This window comes from Panulirus ornatus, chromosome 20 (assembly GCF_036320965.1).
Source record: "Panulirus ornatus isolate Po-2019 chromosome 20, ASM3632096v1, whole genome shotgun sequence".
Lineage (NCBI taxonomy): Eukaryota > Metazoa > Arthropoda > Malacostraca > Decapoda > Palinuridae > Panulirus > Panulirus ornatus.
The window spans coordinates 29,037,224-29,049,705 of record NC_092243.1 but is presented as its reverse complement, the minus strand read 5'-3'; positions in this window follow the sequence as shown (position 1 = coordinate 29,049,705).

Genomic DNA, 12,482 nt, shown 5'->3' with positions numbered 1-12,482 from the left:
CCGTCGGTATCTACACACGCACAAACATAGGCCAATACTGTATGTGTCCCTCGGCCAAGATAAAAATTTAAATTACGAAGTAATAGATTTTTGTACCAGCTTGTAGTCCACGGGATATGAAACTGGCAAGGCATAAGCAGGTAGACCCCGATGAAGTATTATTTTGGACAGGGATCTGGGTAGGTATGATAAACAACGATAAAACACTGGGCTTTTACCTTAAAAAGGGAAAGTATGTAGACATTTGGAAACCCAGGCCAAGAAACACAAAATTTTTGTTGCCATAAAGATTTACCAAAATTGGGGTCAAAAAATATGGAAGCTTTCTTAAAGAAGGCATAGAATATCCCTTGACAGGGGCGAGTAAAAGGGCAGAAACAAATAAATATTATGCAAGTGTTAGGAAGAGGTGTAAAAAGTGGGGACAAATCCTGTAGAGCTTTAGTTAAAACAATCGAAAATATTACATGATTTCATCAGGCGTAGACTGAATGTTATACAAGGTGACTGGACTACGGACTAATAAGGGATTGTTTTGCCTTTAAAAGGACTGGAAGCAATACGTGGGTAAAAAAAGGTAGATTCAAGTCATGTTTAACAGAACCTTCATAGGGGTTTTGGTAGCCCGAACAAAAAAATGTTGGATGAAACTCGTACGTAAATTGATCCTCTATAGGAACTGAGGGGGCGCACAACTAAATTTTTTTCTGAGCCTTTAGTGACACATCATAGAGGCGACTACAATGGAGGTATGACGAGAGATTAGAAATGTCCCAGTTTTTGTTAAAGGGAAATCAAACTGTGCCCACACAATATTTCGGTCTCAATGAATAGCATTCATTCTAAAAAAAATTTAATATATAAAATAAATAATATAATAAATATATATATATATATATCATCCCTGGGGATGGGGATTAAGAATACTTCCACGTATTCCCTGCGTGCGTAGAAGGCGACTAAAGGAGGGAGGGGGGGCGGGAAAATTCCTTCCCTCTCTTTTTTTTTCTCTTAATTTTCCAAAGAAGACAGAGGGGCCAGGGGGGGATATTCCAAAAAAGCCCAGTCCTCTGTTTTTAACGCTACCATCTTTTAACGGGGGAAAATGGCGAATAGTTTAAAAGAAAAGATAAAAATTATAATATATAAAATAATATATATATATATATATAATATATAAATAAAATTTTTATATAAATATATATATATAAATTATATCTTTTTTTATACTTGTCGCTGTCTCCCGCGTTTGCGAGGTAGCGAAAGGGAAAAACAGCCCAAAAAAAGGGCCCCCAAACCCACCCCCAAAACACATGTAATACATACGTCCACAAAACCAAATAACAACTACACATTTTTCCAGGGTTTTTACCCAAAAACGCTTCACAGCCTGATTCAACCCACTGACAGCACGTAAACCCCCCCGAAATACCACATCGCTCCAATTCACTCTATTCCTTGCCCTCCTTTTCACCCTCCTGCATTTCAGGTCCCGATCCCCAAAAATCTTTTTCACTCCTTCTTTCCCCACCCCCAAAAATGGTCTCCCTCTTCTCCTCGTTCCCCTCCTCCGACACATATATCCTCTTGGTCAATCTTTCCTCACTCATTGTCTCCATGTGCCCAAACCACTTAAAACACCCTCTTCTGCTCTCTCACCACGCTCTTTTTTTTTTTTCCACACCATTCTCTCTTACCCTTACGTACTCCACTCGATCAAACCACCTCACACCACACATGTCCTCAAACACTCATTTCCAGCACATCCATCCTCTGCGCACACTCTATCCAAGCCCACGCCTCGCAACATACAACATTGTTGGAAACCCCTATTCCTTCAAACATACCCATTTTTGCTTTCCAGATAAATTTTTCTTTGACTTCCACACATTCCTTTTAAGGCCCCCCAGAATTTTCGCCCCCTCCCCCACCCTATATCCACTTCCGCTTCCGATTTCCCCCGCTGCCAGACCACTCCCCGATATCTAAACACTTCACTTCCTCCAGTTTTTCTGCTTCAAAAATTCCCTTTTTTAACCCCCCCACCCCACCCAATTTAAACCCCACTAACCACGCTCCGGGACTAATAACCCCTTTCTCTTATTCACATTTACTCTTAACTTTCTTCTTTCACACACCTTTTAAAAAAACTCAGTCCCAAGCTTCTGCATTTTTTCCCCATGAATCGCCACCAGCGCTGTATCATCAGCGAACAACAACTGACTCCTTCCCAAGCTCTCTCAATCCCCAACAGACTTCATACTTCCCCTTCTTTTCCAAAACTCTTGAATTTACCTCCCTAACAAACCCCATCCATAAACAAATTAAACAGCCATGGAGACATCACACACCCCCCGCCGCAAACCTACATTTCACTGAGAACCAATCACTTTCCCCTCTTCCTACACGTACATATATATATATATTTTTATAAAATATATATATATATATATATATATATAAAAAGGGGGGTATTGATTGAGAGGGGGAAGGCAAAGTACAGAGCATCAGACTGGGGGAAAAGGACCTGGTTTCAAAAGTGGTAAGGATGTGTGGATCAGGTGTTTGCTTGAGGGAATGTAAGAATGTAAGAATGAGGAATGTGAATCATAGGGGGGGGAGGGCGAAAATTCTGGGAGCCTTGAAGAATGTTTTGGAAGTCGAGACCCCTTTTCGGTAAAGCAAAAAAAGGTAAGTTAAAGGAATAGTGGTTCCAACAATGTTGTTATGGTTGCGAGGCGTAGGCTGTGGATAGAGTTGTGCGCAGGAGGGGGGATACCCCTTTTAAACCCCTGTAATTTGAGCACTTTACTTCTTTTCCCCCTTTTCCTTTGTACAATGGGACTAAAGCAAGCATTCGGCCAATCCTCAGGCACCTCCCATGAGTCATACATACATTAAATAACCTCACCAACCCGTCAAAAATACGTCACCCCCTTTTTTTAATAAATTCCATGCAATACCATCCAAACCTCTGCCTTCCGGCTTTTTATCTTCCGTAAAGCTTTTTCAAACCCCTTCTCTGTTTACCTAATCATTTTCCCCAACCCTCTCACTTTGCACACCACCTCGACCAAAACACCCTATATCTGCCACTCTATCATCAAACACATTCAACAAAACCCTTTAAAATACTCACTCCATCTCCTTCTCCACTCACCACTACTTGTTATCACTCCCCCATTAGCTTCCTTCACTGAAGTTCCCATTGCTCCCTTGTCCCTTTAAAGCACTTTCTTCACCTCCTTCCAAAACATCTTTTTATTTTCCCTGAATTTATGATCCTCCCACCCCAACTCTCATTTGCCGTCTTTTTTTACCTTTTCCACCTTTCCGGGACCTCCTGTCTCTTCTTTTATACCTCTCCCACTCATTTGCATTTTTCCCCTACAAAAAAAACCCTCCAAATGCCTCTCTTCTCTTCACTAATAATCTTACTCCCATCCAACCACTCCAACTACCTTTTCTAACCATCCCACCTCCCACGTTTCTCATGCCCCCAAGCTCTTTTGCGCCAGCCATCACTGATTCCCTAAATACATCCCATCCCCCCCACTCCCCTTACCACCCTTTGTTCCACCTTTCCATTCGTACTCAGCTCCTCCTGGACTTACTCACACAATTTTCCTTCAAGCTAAACTACTCTCACCATCTCTTCCCCCCCAACATTCTTCCTTCTGAAAACCCCCACAACATTTCACCTTCCTCCACAAGATAATGTAAGCAGACACCCCTCATGCACCTCTCAGCACATTTGAAACATCCAAAAGTCTCTCTTTCGTGCGTCTTTTAAATTTAAACACGTAATCCAATAACGCTCTCGGCCATCATCTCCTACTTACAGACGTATACTTATGTTTATCTCGTTTTTTTTAAACCAGGTTTTTTCCCCAATCACCATCAATTTTCAGCAGATAAATCTACAAGCCTTCAACCATTTCCATTAACAACCTAAACACTCAGGGATGCCATTATTTCCCTCAACTGCCACAGTACTACCTTTCCCCATTCAAATCACCCAACTATAACCCGGTCTTGTTCATTCAAAACCACTAACCACTCTTTCCCAGCGCTCCCAAAACACTTGCTTCTTAGATCTTTCTTCTCATAGCCCAGGTGCATATGCACCAATAATCACCCATTTCTCCCCAAACAACTTTCAGTTTTACCCTATCAATCTAGAATTATTTTTTTTTACACTCTAATCACAACCCCACAACACCTGTTTCAGGAGTAGTGCTACCCCTTTTCCCTTCCTTGTCCTCTCACTAACCCCTGACTTCTCCCAAGACATTCCCAAACCACTCTTCCCCTTTCCCCTTGAGCTTCGTTATCCTGGATGGGGGAAAAAGAATACTTCCCACGCATTCCTCCGGGGCGTAAAAAGGCAAACTAAAGGGAACGGAGCGGGGTCCCCCAGAAATCCTCCCCCCCTTTGTTTTTTTAACTTTCTAAAAGGGGAAACAGAAGAAGGATTTCACGCGAGGATGCTCATCCCCTCGATGGCTCAGAAATGGGGGGTTTTAAAAAGTGTGTGGATGTAACCAAGATGAAAAAAAGGAGAGATAGGTTTAAAATGTTTTTAGGAAAGGTATCCCGGATGTTTTGGCTCTGAGTGAAAGGAATATAAATATATATATATTAATATATATAAATATATATAATATAATATATATTATATTTATAAAATATATATTATAATATACATAAATTTAAATAAAATTATAATATATATATATATATATATATATATTTATACATATATATATATATTATATATAAAAAATATATAATATAATATAAAAATATATATATATATATATATATATATATTTTATATAAAATTTTATATATAAATAATATATATATATATATATATAAATATATATTATAATATATATATATAAAATTATAATAAAATATATATATTATATATATTTTATATATATATATATATTATATAATATATATATAATAAAAAATTATATATATATAAAAATATATATATATATATATATATATATATATATATATATATATATATATATATATATATATATATATATATATATATATATATATATATATATATATATATATATATATATATATATATATATATATATATATATATATATATATATATATATATATATATATATATATATATATATATATATATATATATATATATATATATATATATATATATATATATATATATATATATATATATATATATATATATATATATATATATATATATATATATATATATATATATATATATATATATATATATATATATATATATATATATATATATATATATATATATATATATATATATATATATATATATATATATATATATATATATATATATATATATATATATATATATATATATATATATATATATATATATATATATATATATATATATATATATATATATATATATATATATATATATATATATATATATATATATATATATATATATATATATATATATATGTATATATATATATATATATATATATATATATATATATATATATATATGTATATATACATATATATATATATATATATATATATATATATATATATATATATATATATATATATATATATATATATTCCTTTCACTCAGAGCCAAAACATCCAGGATCCTTTCCTCAAACATATTACCTATCTCTCCTTTTTTCTCATCTTGGTTACATCCACACACATTTAAACACCCCAGTCTGAGCCATCGAGGAGGATGAGCACTCCTCGCGTGACTCCTTCTTCTGTTTCCCCTTTTAGAAAGTTAAAATACAAGGAGGGGAGGATTTCTGGCACCCCGCTCTCGTTCCCTTTAGTCGCCTTCTACGACACGTGAGGAATGCGTGGGAAGTATTCTTTTTCCCCTATCCCCAGGGATAACGAAGCTCAAGGGTAAAGGGGAAGAGTGGTTTGGGAATGTCTTGGGAGTAAAGTCAGGGGTTAGTGAGAGGACAAGAGCAAGGGAAGGAGTAGCACTACTCCTGAATCAGGTGTTGTGGGAGTATGTGATAGAGTGTAAGAAAAAATAAATTCTAGATTGATATGGGTAAAACTGAAAGTTGATGGAGAGAAATGGGTGATTATTGGTGCATATGCACCTGGGCATGAGAAGAAAGATCATAAGAAGCAAGTGTTTTGGGAGCAGCTGAATGAGTGTGTTAGTGGTTTTGATGAACAAGACCGGGTTATAGTGATGGGTGATTTGAATGCAAAGGTGAGTAATGTGGCAGTTGAGGGAATAATTGGCATACATGGAGTGTTCAGGGTTGTTAATGGAAATGGTGAAGAGCTTGTAGATTTATCTGCTGAAAAATGACTGGTGATTGGGAATACCTGGTTTAAAAAGCGAGATAAACATAAGTATACGTCTGTAAGTAGGAGAGATGGCCAGAGAGCGTTATTGGATTACGTGTTAATTGATAGACGCACGAAAGAGAGACTTTTGGATGTCAGTGTGCTGAGAGGTGCAACTGGAGGGGTGTCTGATCATTATCTTGTGGAGGCGAAGGTGAAGATTTGTGGGGGTTTTCAGAAGAGAAGAATGTTGGGGTGAAGAGAATGGTGAGAGTAAGTGAGCTTGGGAAGGAGACTTGTGTGAGTAAGTACCAGGAGAGACTGAGTACAGAATGGAAAAAGGTGAGAACAAAGGAGGTAAGGGGAGTGGGGGAGGAATGGGATGTATTTAGGGAATCAGTGATGGCTTGCGCAAAAGATGCTTGTGGCATGAGAAACGTGGGAGGTGGGATGGTTAGAAAAGGTAGTGAGTGGTTGGATGAAGAAGTAAGATTATTAGTGAAAGAGAAGAGAGGCATTTGGACGATTTTTGTAGGGGAAAAATGCAAATGAGTGGGAGAGGTATAAAAGAAAGAGACAGGAGGTCCACGGAAAGGTGGAAAAGGTGAAAAAGACGGCAAATGAGAGTTGGGGTGAGAGAGTATCATTAAATTTCAGGGAGAATAAAAAGATGTTTTGGAAGGAGGTGAATAAAGTGCGTAAGACAAGGGAGCAAATGGGAACTTCAGTGAAGGAAGCTAATGGGGAGGTGATAACAAGTAGTGGTGATGTGAGAAGGAGATGGAGTGAGTATTTTGAAGGTTTGTTGAATGTGTTTGATGATAGAGTGGCAGATATAGGGTGTTTTGGTCGAGGTGGTGTGCAAAGTGAGAGGGTTAGGGAAAATGATTAGGTAAACAGAGAAGAGGTAGTAAAAGCTTTACGGAAGATGAAAGCCGGCAAGGCAGCAGGTTTGGATGGTATTGCAATGGAATTTATTAAAAAAGGGGGTGACTGTATTGTTGACTGGTTGGTGAGGTTATTTAATGTATGTATGACTCATGGTGAGGTGCCTGAGGATTGGCCGAATGCTTGCTTAGTGCCATTGTACAAAGGCAAAGGGGAAAAGAGTGAGTGCTCAAATTACAGAGGTATAAGGTATCCACCCTCCTGCGCACAACTCTATCCACAGCCTACGCCTCGCAACCATACAACATTGTTGGAACCACTATTCCTTTAAACATACCTATTTTTGCTTTCCGAGATAATGTTCTCGACTTCCAAACATTCTTCAAGGCTCCCAGAATTTTCGCCCCCTCCCCCACCCTATGATTCACATTCCTCATTCATACATTCATACATTCCTCAAAGCAAACACCTGATCCACACATCCTCTACCACTTTTGAAACCAGGCTCCTCTTCCCCAGTCTGATGCTCTGTACATGCCTTCACCCTCTCAATCAATACCCTCCCATATATATATATATATATATATATATATATATATATATATATATATATATATGTACGTGTAGGAAGAGAGGAAAGTGATTGGTTCTCAGTGAATGTAGGTTTGCGGCAGGGGTGTGTGATGTCTCCATGGCTGTTTAATTTGTTTATGGATGGGGTTGTTAGGGAGGTAAATTCAAGAGTTTTGGAAAGAGGGGCAAGTATGAAGTCTGTTGGGGATGAGAGAGCTTGGGAAGTGAGTCAGTTGTTGTTCGCTGATGATACAGCGCTGGTGGCTGATTCATGTGAGAAACTGCAGAAGCTGGTGACTGAGTTTGGTAAAGTGTGTGAAAGAAGAAAGTTAAGAGTAAATGTGAATAAGAGCAAGGTTATTAGGTACAGCAGGGTTGAGGGTCAAGTAAATTGGGAGGTGAGTTTGAATGCAGAAAAACTGGAGGAAGTGAAGTGTTTTAGATATCTGGGAGTGGATCTGGCAGCGGATGGAATCATGGAAGCGGAAGTGGATCATAGGGTGGGGGAGGGGGCGAAAATTCTGGGGGCCTTGAAGAATGTGTGGAAGTCGAGAACATTATCTCGGAAAGCAAAAATGGGTATGTTTGAAGGAATAGTGGTTCCAACAATGTTGTATGGTTGCGAGGCGTGGGCTATGGATAGAGTTGTGCGCAGGAGGATGGATGTGCTGGAAATGAGATGTTTGAGGACAATGTGTGGTGTGAGGTGGTTTGATCGAGTGAGTAACGTAAGGGTAAGAGAGATGTGTGGAAATAAAAAGAGCGTGGTTGAGAGAGCAGAAGAGGGTGTTTTGAAGTGGTTTGGGCACATGGAGACAATGAGTGAGGAAAGATTGACCAAGAGGATATATGTGTCGGAGGTGGAGGGAACGAGGAGAAGAGGGAGACCAAATTGGAGGTGGAAAGATGGAGTGAAAAAGATTTTGTGTGATCGGGACCTGAACATGCAGGAGGGTGAAAGGAGGGCAAGGAATAGAGTGAATTGGAGCGATGTGGTATACCGGGGTTGACGTGCTGTCAGTGGATTGAATCAAGGCATGTGAAGCGTCTTGGGTAAACCATGGAAAGCTGTGTAGGTATGTATATTTGCGTGTGTGGACGTATGTATATACATGTGTATGGGGGTGGGTTGGGCCATTTCTTTCGTCTGTTTCCTTGCGCTACCTCGCAAACGCGGGAGACAGCGACAAAGTATAAAAAAGATATATATATATATATATATATATATATATATATATATATATATATATATATATATATATATATATATATATATATATATATATATATATATATCTTTTCTTTTAAACTATTCGCCATTTCCCGCGTTAACGAGGTAGCGTTAAAAACAGAGGACTGGGCCTTTTTTGGAATATCCCCACCTGGCCCCCTCTGTTCCTTCTTTTGGAAAATTAAAGAGAAAAAAACGAGAGGGAAGGATTTCCAGCCCCCCGCTCCCTCCCCTTTTAGTCGCCTTCTACGACACGCAGGGAATACGTGGGAAGTATTCTTAATCCCCTATCCCCAGGGATGATATATATATATATATATATATATATATATATATATATATATATATATATATTTATATATTAGAATGATATGCTATTCATTGAGACCGAAGTATAGTGTGGAGCACAAGTTTGATTTCCTTCAACAAAATCTGGACATTTCTAATCTCTCGTCACTACCTCCATTGTAGTCGCCTCTATGAATGTAGTCACTAAAGGCTCAGAAAACTCAGTTGTGCGCCACCATCAGTACCTATAGGAGGATCAATTTACGTACAGGAGTTTCATCCAACAATTTTCTGTTCGGGCTACCAACCACCTATGAAGGTTCTGTTAAACACTGACTTGAATCTATCGTTTATTACTCCACGTATTGCTTCCCAGTCCTTAAAGGGCAAAACAATCCCTTATTAGTCCGTAGTCCAGTCAACACTTGTATAACATTCAGTCTACGCCTGATGAAATCATGTAATATTTTCGGATTGTTTTAACTCATGCTCTACAGGATTTGTCGCACTTTTTACACCCTCTTCCTAACACTTGCATAATCATTCTATATAGTTTCTGCCTTTCACTCGCCACTGTACAAGGGATATTCTATGCCTTCTTTATAGAAAGCTTCCATATTTTTCTGACCTCACATATGGTAACTTCTTATTATGTCAACCACTATCTGGTGTTTCTTTGGCCTGGATCCAAATGTCTACAATACTGACATTACCTAAGGTAAAAGCCAGTGTATACTCGTGTAATCATCATACCTACCCAGATCCCTGTCCAAAATAATACTCCATCGGAGTCTACCTGCTTCCATGCCATTGCCCACAGTTTCATATCCTGTGGACTACCAGCCTGAGTAACAATATCTATTACTTCGTAATTAATTCTTATCTTGCCGAGGTACACATACAGTATTGTCGGCCTCTGATGTTGTGCGTGTGATAGATACCAGACGCAGCACAGATGGATGACCCACCTCCCGGCCGTTGTCTGGTTTGTTCTGGAATACACTGGCGCAAACAACACTCCTCCGACCTTACCATAAACTTCCCACTCCATTAACTTCCTTATCTTGTTCCGTTCCTCAGATACCAATTACTTCCTCTGCGTATATCAAAGCTGTCAAGTATGATCAATTTATCCCTCCCTCTATCCTCATATCCAACTACCGTTTAATACTTCTATCTATTCAGCATTTTGTCAATTTCATTCGTCCCCAATTCTACTACCATTCCCAGTAGGGTTATATATTACGGCAACTACCACAATCTTGTTCCGTACTACGAGCTTTAAAACCATATATTTCTCAAAACCGTCCCAAGTCAATATCTAGATCTCCCGAAAGTACCATATATCACAGGGAAGTACCGACGCTCCTCCCCCACATTTATATTTCTTATCTCTTCTCCAATGCGTCTTCCCTCCAGGGAACACGGGTTCGACCTTTATTGCATCATCTCTTGTTTCAATGGCATCTAATTCATCAGCATTATATTCATTCTATCTCATCACTCAGCTCCTGCATCCTCGCAGTACGCCATGTATGTTTGTATGAAACACTTTGAGATTAACCCTTCACGAATTTCGTACTTAACCAGGACCCTCCCAGGTCATGGTAACGCTTTCCCTAAGTACAACATAAATTCCGGTAACTCAAAGAATTCTAAAGCCGTCGACACTAGTAACTTTCAGATAATCATTTAGTTCAAGTAAGAGATGGAAACTTCTATGAAATATACGAATCACTGGAAGTCAAGAGGCAGACTCACGTATTTGTAATGCGGTTCACAGTGTACAGGTCACCATGGGTCGCTCCGACACAGGGTGAGAGGGTAAGGTCCATCACTGGTGGCTGGCATCACACAACGCTCCTCAACGTGTCAACGGGTCCCCAGTGCTCGTATTAATACAATGAAAATATTTTTCACCATCAACGTTTTAAATATAACCGAAAGACTAAGAATATCATAGCTAATGTGGAGAGGGTAAACGACATAGGTATGAGAAATGGTTTACCATTTTCTGGTAGTGTTTACTTTGAATCTACTTTGGACATTCTTAAGGAAATAGAGAAATGAAGTAAGGCATTTCAAAGAAGGGTTGCCTTTTATGAAATAATTTACCTTGAAAACTGCATCTCTCCTGAAGTTAAATGAAACATATCAGATGTCCTGTGTACAATGAGGTATTTACTTTTGTGTTGTCGTCGTAGTTTGATTCTTTCCTGTGATGTGTGTGAGCATATTTATTGCAGGTCAACATGGTAATGTTGCACCTTAGTCTTCGTGTTCTAGTTGGCACCCATATCGTTGCCAGTTCAGACTCACGACTGACAACAAACACGAGTTATGATCTTGGCCTGCGTAGTTTTGTCATCGTTATACTGGACGATAAAGTTTCGTAGGTAGAGGAGGATAGGGAGAGTGTCACACATTTACATACAGCGTTAGTGGGGATAACAATGTCCCCTAAATGAATTTCTCTATAGCAAAGTTTCTTATTTCGCTGTTTCTGTGAGCAATTATTGTCATAAGCACAACTCATCTTTGCATTGTATGTATAACTTGACTGTTCGTAGTGTGTAACGCTTGGTAATCACACAGTGTCACTTCACCAACGTAAATGTGAAAGTATGCTTTTTTTTTTGCTGACTTCAGGTTACAACAGTTACCGCTATTTTGTTACTGTGATAATTAAAATCTAATTAACAATTACCCGTAATTTCCTCTTAAAGTTTGAATCAGCATTCGAAATTATTTCTATTTATCGTTGCGTGTTTATCCCATCCTTTGTACTGACCCAAAAAATGTAGGATTGACTTAAAAACAACTTCTGTTTACAAAAGCTCTCTCGCTACGGATGTATGTAAGACGAGACTTAATCTCGACTCTTTCAATCCAGAATTTGTGCAGAGTGTTAAGTTACCTCGAAAATCCTAAGTCATTATAGAAAATCAATAGATCATTAACGCGGAGAAGGTTCTTATTTTACAATATTTCTGTTTTGAGCCAATTTATTGCCTGACATTTCTAAGAGCTACGAGGACGTTACTGTAGTAAAGTTACAGGGGTTACTGTAGTGCTACAGTTTACCGATTTATCATAACAAACGCCTGTTCCACACATCCTCTATCTCTCCTGAAACCACATTACCCTTGACCAC